Source organism: Oncorhynchus clarkii, chromosome 22 (genome assembly GCF_045791955.1).
Source record: "Oncorhynchus clarkii lewisi isolate Uvic-CL-2024 chromosome 22, UVic_Ocla_1.0, whole genome shotgun sequence".
NCBI classification, from domain to species: Eukaryota; Metazoa; Chordata; class Actinopteri; order Salmoniformes; family Salmonidae; genus Oncorhynchus; species Oncorhynchus clarkii.
In genome coordinates, this window is record NC_092168.1 from 43,968,003 (window position 1) to 43,981,229 (window position 13,227).

At 47.1% G+C, this 13,227-nt stretch overlaps 1 long non-coding RNA gene across 1 annotated transcript; it reads left to right on the plus strand.

Moving 5' to 3' along the window:
* Positions 1–542: 542 nt before the first annotated feature.
* On the plus strand, positions 543–12,474 carry LOC139380065 (uncharacterized). The gene is made up of 3 exons (XR_011628428.1): positions 543–661; positions 11,877–12,088; positions 12,223–12,474. It is a non-coding gene; the product is annotated as an uncharacterized lncRNA (long non-coding RNA).
* Positions 12,475–13,227: the final 753 nt, after the last annotated feature.

Consider the following 13,227-nt stretch of genomic DNA (forward strand, 5'->3'; position numbering starts at 1 on the left):
GAGTCTTCTGACAAACTCTGAGCTCTGCAAAACATGATGTAATGTATGACAGGATTGAATGTTGCTGTGCCCACCTAGCCTGACCTTCAGCCTTACTGAGAGTTAGAGATGAGAGAAAAGGTATATTTACTCAACTGTACAGACTAACTGGTTTGGGGGATGTCAGTGATGTCACAACCTCAGGTCACATGATGACACGTCACATGTCAGCTGGCCAGCGTGTAGGAAAGTTGACAGTAGGGAAGTTTATGGTGTATACGCTTTTAGAAAATGCAATACACCTGCCTTCCCTTGTCACGCCCATCAGCAATTTATTGGACTCATCTGGACTCAAACACCTGTTTATTACCTCCCCTTTATTTGTCTGGTCTCCAGCTCTGTTCCCCACTGCTGCATTGATTGTTGTCTGTCTTTTTGTTACCCAGTTCTTGACGCTGTTCCTGTCCTGTTGCATGTCCGTTACAAATTGAATTTCAACTCCCTGTACCTGCTTCTCTTCTCCAGCATCCTTCCTTACAGAGGTAGTATTGCCATCTGTAGGAACACTATGAGGATCTGATCCCCCCCCCCCTTGTCACTGGAGGACAAGGTGGAGTTGGCTTACACACTACAGGAAGGTGCCTAATCGGGTCATCTTCATCAGGAGCCAGGATGAACTCAGGTGAGAGAGTGAGATGACTCTGTTTGGACACAGTTGTGGCCTTGGGAGTCCTGGGTACAGAGATAAGCTACAGCCAAATTGGCTCGCTCTGAGTCACAGAAAGTGCGCAGTTCCCTTTCTGCCATCTGGTTGTCTGCCTTTGAGGGCACATAGCATCTGGGCATGGTTATGGTGGAGAGGTCTGAGAACAGACTTGCACACGTCTTCCATCTGCCCATCAGGTAGTACGTGGTCATCACAGCCCCTCCTACTGATCCAGAGTTTCTGTACAAGAACCTTTTGCTGAGTCATGAAAGGGAGGATGTAGCCTAAGGGATCATATTGGCTGGCCAGCACTCTGTAAATTATCCTCAAGGCTTCTCTCTGGACAGGTCCTTGTTCGTAGCCGAGGGTGACTGGCTAACAGCTCAGGTCCATAATTAGTTATTGTGGATCGATGGAGGTCTGGGAGAGCCATATCCCACTGCTCTTTGACCTACCTTCTAGGGGAAGGTGTTCCACAGAGGTATGTTATTGGCCCATTGCCTAACCTCGTACCCCCCGGAAAAGAGGCAGCAGCCTGTCCACCAACAACTTTGCTTCAGTCCTCGTGGGTAGACTTGTGAGACCGTTGTCAACATAAAAGGCTCGACTGACTCCTGATTTTATTTAATTTGGATCTCTTTTAGTTGGGACTAATCTTCCAAGAGTCCTTAAACATTAAAATACAATTTATAATATGAACACATTTCCACACATAACACACTATTACAAACATACATAATATACTAACATAATGACCCAATAAATACTCAATCTAAAAAATGTATATTCTTCATCTACTATAGTCCCACAACATTTCTACGTATTGTGTTTTAAAATAATGTTTACATTTATATATTGAAAGGTTTCTGGTTTTCTCAGTTAATTTATTCAATTTCTTTATTGCTCTAAATCAAAATGTTATTTTGCCTATTTCTCTTTTCTGTCTGGACAAGGCATAGATGGTGGACATTCTATTCCTAGTATTTACGGAATGTCTGTCTCTTACCAACTGAATACCGTTGTGAATAGAACTTGGCCGTTTTAAATTATGTATATTATGAAATAAAATAAGCATGTTTTTTAAAATTATCTTATCGATTGATGACCAACCAAGAACATTGCGCATGACTGCAAAAGAAGAACCATATCTCCACCTTAAAACAATCCTTGCTGCTTTGTTCTGTGCATTCTGCAGCCTCCTAACTTCACTTGATGATGCATTTCCCCAGACCACAGAACAGTAGTTCACCTGACTCTCAATTAATGCTTGTGTTATTTGCTGAAGATTTTTTTCTGGTAAATATTTATCTATCTTTCTGATTATGCATGCTGTTTTAATATATTTTTTTTACATAAATTATTTATTTGACTATGATAAGTAGTTGTCTAGCTGCACTCCCAATAGTTTGGTTTATGCCACTTCTTCAATTTGTACTCTTTCCATACTTAATTGTATCCCATGCTGTTTTGGCCTTTTCCTAGTGGAACAGACCAACTTTGGTTTTCTTGGTGTTTAAAACAAGTTTGTTTTGGCAAACCCACTCCCTAATATTCTCCAAATCTCCTTGTGAAGCTTGCTGTACCTGTTGAACCGATTGTCTTGCTGTCACTCCCTGACCTTAGAGCTTTTTATGTCTCTATTTTGGTTTGTTCAGGGTGTGATTTGGGTGGGCATTCTATGTTCCTTTTTCTATTTCTTTGTTTTGGCCGGGTATGGTTCTTAATCAGGGATAGCAGTCTATCGTTGTCTCTGATTGGGAACCATACTTAGGTAACTTTTTCCCACTGGGTTTTTGTGGGTAGTTATTTTCTGTTTTGTGTTTCTGCACCTGGACAGGACTGTTTCGGTTTTCGTTCATTCTCTGTGTTGTTTTTTGTTATTTAGTGTTCAGTCGTAATAAAAATATGAACACTTACCAATTGTAGTATCATCTGCAAATATATTAGCTTGAGTTTCAGCTAAGGCATAGGGAAGGTCGTTGGTATATATTAAATAAAGAAGTGGCCTGTGGTATTCCACAGTTTAACACATTAGGGGAAGAAAATGAACCATTGATATAGGTGGACTGTTTCCTGTCAGTTAGATATGACTGTACCCAATTCAATGCTACCTCTTTAAAACCATAATGCATTCATTTTTGTCAAAATTATTTCATGATCCACTAAATCAAATGCTGCACTGAAATCTACAAATAATACACCCACAAACTTGCCATTATCCATAGCATTGAGCCACTGGTCAGTCATGTCAACCAATGCAGTCGTAGTGGAATGGTTTTTGCGATAAGCATGCTGATTGGCTGTAATCAGATCATTATTTTCCATATACTCCCACATTACTCACAATACCCTCCAATATCTTACTGAGTGTAGGGAGTAGACTAATTGGTCGACTATTGGCAGGAGTAATGGGTTCTTTGCTGTCTTTCGGAATAGGACACAGTTTCGCATGCTTCCATACATTTGCAAACATTCCCTTTACCAGTGACCAATTAAATATGTATATCAGTGGAACTGCAATCTGGAGAGCAGCACAGTGAAGCAATTTTTTTCCATTAGACCATAACCGGCAGATTTACCTGTCATGATCGACGTAGTGAGGAGACCAAAGCGCAGCGTGATGTGAATACATATTTTAATGTAAGACGAAAGAACACGAAAACAAACTTACAAAAAACAACAAAACTAACGTGACCGCTATAAACACTGAGTGCAAACAGGCAACATCCCATAGACAATAACCCACGAAATAACCGAAGGAATATGGCTGACTAAATATGGTTCCCAATCAGAGACAACGATAAACACCTGCCTCTAATTGAGAACCAATCTAGGCAACCATAGACCTACAAACACCTAGAACGTAAACAACCCCATAAACCTACAAAACCCCTAGATGAGACTAAAACACACATACTACCCTCGTCACACCCTGACCTAACCAAAATATATAAAGAAAACAAAGAATACTCAGGTCAGTGCGTGACAGTACCCCCCCACAATGGTGCGGACTCCGGCCTTTTTCACGGCGACGGCTCGGGTGATGGACGTGGACGCCAATCCACCATAGTCTTAGTCCGCTTCTGTGGCCTCCTAGGAACGGCGACCCTCGCCGCCAACCTAGGACTGGCAACCCTACTAAAGGGCCCCACTGTACTGAGGGGCAACTCCGGACTGAGGGGCAGCTCCGGACTGAGGGGTAGCTCAGGACTGAAGGGTAGCTCAGGACTGAAGGGTAGCTCAGGACTGAGGGGCAGCTCCGGACTGAGGGGCAGCTCCGGACTGGCTGACGGCTCTGGCAGCTCCTGGCTGGATGACGGCTCTGGCAGCTCCTGGCTGGCTGACGGCTCTGGCAGGTCCTGGCTGACTGACGGCTCTGGCGGCTGCTGGCTGGCTGACGGCTCTGGCAGGTCCTGGTGACTGACGGCTCTGGCAGCTCCTGGCTGACTGACGGCTCTGACAGCTCCTGGCTGACTTACGGCTCAGGACAGACTGGCGGCTCTGACGGCTCAGGACCGACTGGCAGCTCTGGCAGCTCAGGACAGACTGGTGGCTCTGGCAGCTCAGGACAGAGGGGAGACTCTAGCGGCTCAGGACAGACGGGAGACTCTAGCAGCTCAGGACAGACGGGAGTCTCAAGCAGCTCAGGACAGACGGGAGACTCTAGCAGCTCAGGACAGACGGGAGACTCTAGCAGCTCAGGACAGACGGGTGACTCTAGCAGCTCAGGACAGACGGGAGACTCTGGCGGCTCAGGACAGGCGGGAGACTCTAGCAGCTCAGGACAGACGGGAGACTCTGGCGGCTCAGGACAGACGAGGCGCACTGTAGGCCTGGTGCGTGGTGCCGGCACTGGAGGTACTGGGCTGGGGACACGCACCTCAAGGCGAGTGCGAGGAGCAGGAACAGGGAGTGCTGGACCCTGAAGGCGCACGGGTGGCCTGGTGCGTGATGCCAGCACTGGTGGTACTGGGCCGAGGACACACACCTCAGGGAGAGTGCGGGGAGGAGGAACAGGGCGTACTGGACTGCCGAGTCGCACTATAGGCCTGGTGCGTGGTGCCAGCACTGGTGGTACCGGGCTGGGAACACGCACCTCATGGCGAGTGCGAGAAGCAGGGAGTACTGGGCTCTGGAGACGCACAGGAAGCCTGGTGCGGGGGGCTGCCACCGGAGGGCTGGTGCGTGGAGATGGCACCGGATAGAACGGACCGAGAAGGAAGCACTGGAGCTCTTGTGCACCGAGCCTGACCAACCTTACCTGGTTGAATGCTCCCCGTAGCCCGACCAGTGCGGCGAGGTGGTATAGGCCGCACTGGGCTGTGCTGGTGAACCGGGGACACTATGCGTAAGGCTGGTGCCATGTACGTCGGCCCGAGGAGACACACTGGAGACCAGATGCGTAAAGCTGACTTCATGGCATCTGGCTCGATGCTCACTCTAGCCCGGCCGATACGAGGAGCTGGAATGTACCGCACCGGGCTATGCACACGCACCGGGGACACCGTGCACTCCATAGCATAACACAGTGCCTGCCCGGTACAACGCCCTCTCTCTCCACGGTAAGCACAGGAAGTTGGCGCAGGTCTCCTACCTGGCTTCGCCATACTCCCTGTCTGCCACCCCCCAATACATTTTTAAGGTTGCCTCTCGGGCTTCCAGCCACGCTGTCGTGCTGCCTCCTCATACCTTCGCCGTTCCTCCTGTGCTCTCTCCACCTGCTTCCATGGCTTTTTTCTTGTCCCCTGCCATTACCTCCTCCCAGGTCCAGGAGGTTTTACCGACAAGTATTTCGTCCCGAGTCCTATATCCCACAAAGCGCTGTTCCTCCTTATCACGCTGCATGGTCCTTTTATGGTGGGTTATTCTGTCATGATCGTTGTAGTGAGGAGACCAAAGCGCAGCGTGATGTGAATACATATTTTAATGTAAGACGAAAGAACACGAAAACAAACTTACAAAAAACAACAAAACTAATGTGACCGCTATAAACACTGAGTGCAAACAGGCAACATCACATAGACAATAACCCACAAAATAACCCAAGGATTATGGCTGCCTAAATATGGTTCCCAATCAGAGACAACTATAAACACCTGCCTCTAATTGAGAACCTATCTAGGCAACCATTGACCTACATAAACACCTAGAATGTAAACAACCCCATAAACCTACAAATCCCCTAGATGAGACTAAAACACACATACTACCCTCGTCACACCCTGACCTAACCAAAATATATAAAGAAAACAAAGAATACTCAGGTCAGGGCGTGACATTACCATCAGGTAATGACTTCAATAGGTTTAACACCTCCTCCACTGACACCATTTGCAGACTAAAAGAGCAGATCTTGTTGCTCATAATATGATCATCAATCCATTGAACAATAGCTTGTTTGGAAGAATGTATGTTTACATTGTTGCTCAGTAAATAAATGTTCTTTGTAAAAAAAATCTGCAAAATGATTGGCAATATCAACTGGTTTTGTTATTATTCTCCCATCAACCTCCACACTAGATGGGCATGATGAGATAGATGTACCAAGTAAGCCCTTAACTGTGTTCCATACCTTATTAGAATCATTTTCCCAATCAATAAAAGCATTGTTGTAAAATAACGTTTTTTCTTCTTTTGATTCAATTTAACTGCATAAATACGTAATATTCTGTTCATTCATTTCTAATTTGACTTGGCTGCTAAGACTTTTTCCATATTTCTTTGAGAAAAAGCCTCACCGAGTTCATCAATCCATGGAGATGGACAAGCACCAACTGTACTCTTTCTTAGGGGCATGATGGTCCATCACCTCCATGAGCAAATCATGATTTAAATCATCCTCTAAATAAATCAGCTCCCAGAGTACAGCAGCCAAATCATTTAGAAATAGCTCATGCTCGTGCTCGGCTCTGCTTTTCAGTCCAAACGAACCTGAGTGACTTGTCGGAGGGGAGAAGTTGCACCTGGTGAAGAATGATTTTGATATCGCCACCTAAAGCCACTGTGTCATGTTTAAACCAGAGGAGCATGCAGAGCAGGAAAGGGCCACGGGTTGGTCATGGTAGTAGGCAATTATTCAAGATCTGACCTTTGTGCTGATAGGAGCAGTTGAACACTAGGGTGTGACCTGCACAGCACGACCTTGCACAGCCCAACCAAGCACGATGTGGACAGCGACATGGCCTCACAGAGGGCCAGTACTGACTGGCTTGATGGGGACCAACAGGGTGGATGGTCAGACCCTAATAGAGGCTGTGCCCTGTAGATCTGTGGCAGCAGCAATTCCTTCAGGTGTGGGTACCTACTCTGAAGCAAGTCAAAGGGGAAGTGTGCTCGGTGAAGCAGAGACTGTCCGCTGTGAAAGCATTGTGGACTTGATACCGGTGCCACTGTCTACTTCAGGGGATATGATGAGTGACAGAAGCTCTGCTTACTTGTAGTACTGTATATTGTGACATATAATGCAAAGGCTCATTACCTATGGTTCACCCTCTAACCCAAGGCAATAGGCAACAGCAGTAAGACTGATGGAACTTTCAGAGCAATCATCAAGAACGGTATGTCTCCATTGCCTCCTCACCATGATGTAAGATGACTCTTACATCATGACTCTTACAAGATGACCACTTTCAACATCTCTCATGGTGAGTGCTCAAGGTATCTCAGCTTTGTTGGTTGTGATCATAAGGACTCTCCTGTGCTCCTGCGGTATGATTCCATGTGGAACTATGAGGTGTAACTGGTTTGATTGTTGCTGCTTGCCACGAGGAGAGCTGTAATTGGCTTGTTTGTGGTCAAGTTCACTGGTCAGGAACATGCTGGTGGTACCCAGGCACTATGGTTCTTTCTGGTTAACCTCCCTCTTGTCCTGGTAGAGAACAGAAGCTGTCTGGGAGAGACTTTTGGCTCCTGCTCTTATCGGCAACCAGTCAGACATGTTCTGGAGGATAAAGGGTTGGCCTATGTCATCATAACAATGCTTACCTACTGTAAATAAGCCATTGAAGCAGACCTAAATTAATGTTTGTCTTATTGTTGAGATTAGTCAAAATTACCCTCTTTTGGCTTCTCAACTGCCTGGTAGAGTTTGGATATTTCCAAAAAAAACATCAACTTGAAGAAAAAAACTATTTGAAATTCCTATTTGAGTTGTTAGTGATAGGAATATAAGATACATGTTTTCAACATGTTTCTCAAGAAGAGACCGTTAAAGGGATAAAGAACCATGAACGTAAGGTTTTAATTGAACCTTTATGGCGCAATGAATGACCTTTTCCTTAGGTTCTATAAAGGTGCTTGGAACTGGTGACAACTTACCACTTATCAAAGCAATCAAATATTTAGATGGAGCTCCAACAGGGGTTGTGTTTTTGAAAAATGTAGAGCATCATGTTAGCTTTAGAAGCCAGCGCTTCCATTCAAACGCAAAATCTCATACTGAAGCTCGTTAGACTTCCAATAGTCAAGACATGTAAGGGTCTATGTGTACCTGGTGCAGAGGAGTCAGGCACAGGACAGCAGAGATGAGTAAATAAAAGTAACATTACTCAAAATCATCAAAATAAAAGATAAATCCAAGCCCACAATCCAGACCACAAATACAACAAACAATCACTCACAACAAAACATGGGGAACAGAGGGTTAAATACTAAACAGGTAATTGGGTGAGTGAAACCAGGTGTGTAAGACATAGACAAAACAAATGAAAAGTGGATAGGCGGTGGCTAGAAGGCCGGTGACGTCGACCGCCGAACGCTGCCCGAACAAGGAGAGGGACCGACTTCGGGCGGAAGTCGTGACAAGACAACAAAATAACATTTGGAAGGATGGCCTTGCTGAACTACAGAACACATCATGGCATATGGCATTTTGCCAGTGCACATGAAAATTGACAGTTGGGCACTTTGTAATATGGCATCTCTTTATGCTGTATGCACTAATGGCATGCCATAGGAACATTCCATTTGACAAAATGTCCTGAATCATGAAATAATTATTCAAGTTGAGGGAGACAGTTACATCATTGGGATACACAATATTTATCAGGCATCATCCTGCAGTATTCTGACGCAATCATATTTCCTGTATAGTTTGTTATTGTCTGTTAGCACTAACATGCAAGGCTCTGAAATAATGACATATCACTCTACCAATTAAAGGTGTCAAACAAGAACACACAAACATAAACACACACACACACACACACACACACACACACACACACACACACACACACACACACACACACATTCATCTAGAACATTGTTATTTCATATTACATCAGCAAAACTCAACCTGTGCTCTGACTGACGTACAAAACTCTAAGGAATTCTACCAATTAAAGGTGTTCGAGGCACAACTGCTTTACTCCAGGGGCCTAATAAAGCCCCAATACAGCATAAACATTCAAAGTGAACCTGAACACACCTCTATTGTCATTTGAGTGAGTACAACTTCCATTAGGTATCAGCTTCAGTACAGCCCTCCCCTAAACAAGTCCACCCTGAACAGGTCAAGAATCGTGACTGTGGGATCTGAACCCCGACATTCTGAGTGAAAAAATCTTACCCAATAGTCCATAAGGAAAGTCCCTCTTGGACCGAGGGTGAGACTGATTTTAAAGTAGCAGACAGGACTACCTCATCACAAGAGCATGAGTCAACTCATTGTTACACATTTTAGTAATTTAGTGACGGGGGGGTTGTGTCATTCATTATTACAAATCTAAGTCTTTGTGCGGGTGTGGGGGGGATTGTTTGAAGATAAACAATTCCAATTCAATTTCATCATTTTATTGTGAATTTGGCTTTTACTACCATAGCCCATAGAAACACATTGAATAACACATTCTGTCACACACTGATCAGTTGCACCTGTTTTGTAATTGTCCCTGACGCTGAGCATGGCTGCCGTCCACGTTATCTAGGAGAGAAGCTGCCCTGAAGCTAATCCAGCTCCGGGTGGCCGACTGCACGTTGGCAGCGGAGAGTGCATGGACCAGTAAGCACTGTTCGACGTGTTCCTGCACGACGTCTCGGAGGAGGTTAAGAACGAGCTTGCTGCTCGGGAGTTACCCACGGATCTTGACTCCCTTTTCTCTTTGACTATCCGCATCGATGGGCGATTGCGGGAATGACGGAAAGAGAGGAAATTCGAACGTCCATTGATTCCACCTCATCCCGGAAATCCCCAACGGCACTCGAGTGTTCCCAACCTTCCTCAAGAGTCGTCGGAAACGGACGAGGCACTATTTCCCGAGCCTCTGCAACAAGGCAGAGCTGGGCTATCGCCAGTGGAATGGCAACACAGAATTAACACAAGGAGTTGTCTGTATTGTGGGACATTTGGTCATTTTGAGACTAGGCTCACCGGTAGGAGCGAGTACTCTGGTGGGCCATATGGAGAACGTTTCTGCTCCCTTACTCGCACCCCTTTTCGTGTCATTCTGCTGTGTGGAAAACAGTCCAATCTCTCTGGGTCCTCATTCACTCTTTGGCCGATGAGAGCTTTTTGGACGCCACACTGGCTTTCAAGCTGAACATCCCCACTCAGCCCCATGGATGTCAGAGCACTGGACGGGCGCTCTATATGTCGGGTCACCCATAACACCACTCCCATCAACCTACCCGTGTCAGGGAATCATAGCGAGACCATTCAATTCCTGCTCATCAAGTCTCCCCGGATTCCCAAGGTTTTGGGATTCTCCAGGCTCCAGCAACATAATCCCCTCATCAACTGGTGTACGGGTACTATCATGGAGTCTGTTCTGCCACACCCATTGTCTGAAGTCGGCGCAATCTGCCTCGGGACGTCTTCCTGGGGGCTTAGAAGTTGCTCCGGGCCGCTCCGCCATTCCCACAGTGTACCAGGACCATCTGGAGGTGTTCAGCATGTCCCGGGCCACCTCCCTTCTGCCGCACCACCCCTATGACTGCGGAATTTACCTTCTCCCTAGCACCACACCGCACAGGGATGGCTGTACTCTCTGTCGGGACCAGAGACCACGGCTATGGAGACCTCAAGCCGGATGCCCTGTCTCGCCGCTTTAACACCACAGTTACCACCCAGGAGCCCGAGGCCATCCTTCCCACCTCGTGCCTGGCGACGGCACTAAGCTGTAGTATAGGGAAACAGGTCCGGGAGGCGCAACGGTCCCAGCCGAACCCAGGAGGGGGCCCAGTAACCAGATGTTAGTGCCTGATGCTGTCCACTCCGCGGTCCCGGTTTGCCTGTCACCCGGGCTCCTGTCGGACCCTGGCCTTTGTGCGACAACGCTTTTGATGGCCTACTTTGGTTCCAGATGTTGCCCTTTTTTGTCACCATTTGCAAGGTCAGCTCCCAGAACAAGACTCCTCGGCAAGCTCCTTCTGATCTTCTCCAACCACTGCCTGTCCCTCACCATCCCTGGTCCCATATATCCCTGGATTTGTTCACAGGTCTCCCCCTGTCTGAGGGCAACACTGCCATCCTGACTGTGGTCGACCGGTTTTCCAAAGCCGCCCACTTCATTCCTCTCCACAAACTACCCTCGGCGGAATCCAGGCGGACATGATCTTCGACCTGGGTCCTCAGTTCTCATCCCGGTTCTGGAAGTAGTTCTGCATGCTCATTGTGTGGTCGGCCAGTCTGTCCTCCGGATTCCAGCGGCAGTCCAACGACCGGTCGGAGCAAGCCAATCAGGAATTAGAGATGACTCTTCACTGCCTAGTCTCTGCCAACCCTGCAACCTGGAGTCAATAACTGGTATGGGTTGAGTACACCCGCAACACCCTTCCTTGCTCTGCCACGGGTCTCTCGCCCTTCGAGTGCTCCTTGGGATATCAGCCTCTGCTCTTCCCCGAGCAAGAGGAGGAAGTCAGCAATCCCTCTGCCCAGATGTTCATCCGTCGCTGTCGCTGTACCTGGAAGAGAGCCCGGGCCGCTCTGCTGAAGACCACTTCCATGTATAGGCGACAAGTGGATTGCCACCGGACCCCTGCTGTACGCTATCGGCTTGTGCAGAGGGTATGGCTCTTCCCTCAGGACCTGCCCCTCCGGGTGGAGTCCCGTAAACTTTCCCCCCGTTTCATCGGCCTGTTTCCCATCTCTAGTCATTAGCCCCACTCTGTTCGTCTTTTGTAACCCTGTACCCTCCGTATTCCCCCCACTTTCCATGTGTCTATTATTAAACTATTTTTCTTCTGTTTTCAGGCCCACCCTTCCTCCCTGTGTCATCGATGGCCATCCGGTGTACACGGTGAGATGCCTCCTGAGAGTTCTAACATGGGGAAGTGGTTTCCAGTACCTGGTTGACTGGGAGGGTTATGGCCCAGAGGAGAGGTGCTGGGTCCCCGCTATCCTGGATCAAGCCCTCATTTTCGACTTCTACTGCCGGCACCCCTGTCAACAAAGTATTTGCCCAGGTAGGACGCCAGGTGGCGCCCCTAATCTGTTTCACCTGTTTTTGTAATTGTCGCCACCCCCGTCCAGGTGTTACCCAACTTCCCCATTATCCCCCGTGTATTTATACGTGTGTTCTCTGTTTGTCTGTTGCCAGTTCGTCTTGTTTGTCAAGTCAACCAGCATTTTTGTCTCAGCTCCTGCTTTTCCCAGTGTTTTGACCCCTGCCTGTCCTGACTCTGAGCCTGGCTGCCTGACCACTCTGCCTGCTCTGACCCTGAGCATGCCTGCTGACATGTACCTTTGCCCCACACCTGGATTATTGACCTCTGCCTACCCTGACGCTGAGCCTGCCTGCCGTCCAGTACCGTTGCCCCACCTCTTGTTTACTGACCCCAGCCTGCCTTGACCTGTCTTTTGCCTGCCCCTGTTAGATTATTAAAACATTGTTAATTCGACGTCTGCATCTGGGTCTTGCCTTCATACCTGATACATTCATAAATGGCAAAAAAAGACAGTCAAATAATAAATCATAAGGAATAAGGTTTTGAAGTGTCTGTCCTATATCCATGAGATATTAAAAGTAACATTCCACCTCGCCTTGATTGTCTGAGAAATTGGATGGGCTGGAGATGGTTAGAGATGAGTTTGGATTGGTCTGCCATGTAGCATGCGTCTGTCTATAACATGAGCTGTTCAGTATGTGTAGATAATCCTTTCTACCTCTGCTTTTTTGAAAGATATCACGAAGAACTGCAAATGTGTTGCTACTGCTCTCCAGTATCTGGAAGATGATTGTGCCATGTTGACTGCTCTGATTCTAAAAATGAATCAGACGATGAGGAAATCCCTGATTTCGGTAAAAGAAAATCATTGAACCAGACATTGTGGAGTTTTCTGATGAAAAGGATGGCGAAGAAATGACAATCAACAGTGTTCTTGTCATGGAAGAAGTTGACAGAGATGCCCGGTGGAAGCAGAGTATGATAGCTAAGGAGAAATATTCTAGCGTTTGATTGCAAATATGCAGAGGGGTTTAAAAAGAGAACACAGAAGGCTGTTGTATAAAACACCTGTCTACGGATTACATCTTCAAACTAATGGCAACCATGGCATCCATGACAGAGAGGGAGAAGAACTCATCCATGTACATTATATGGGT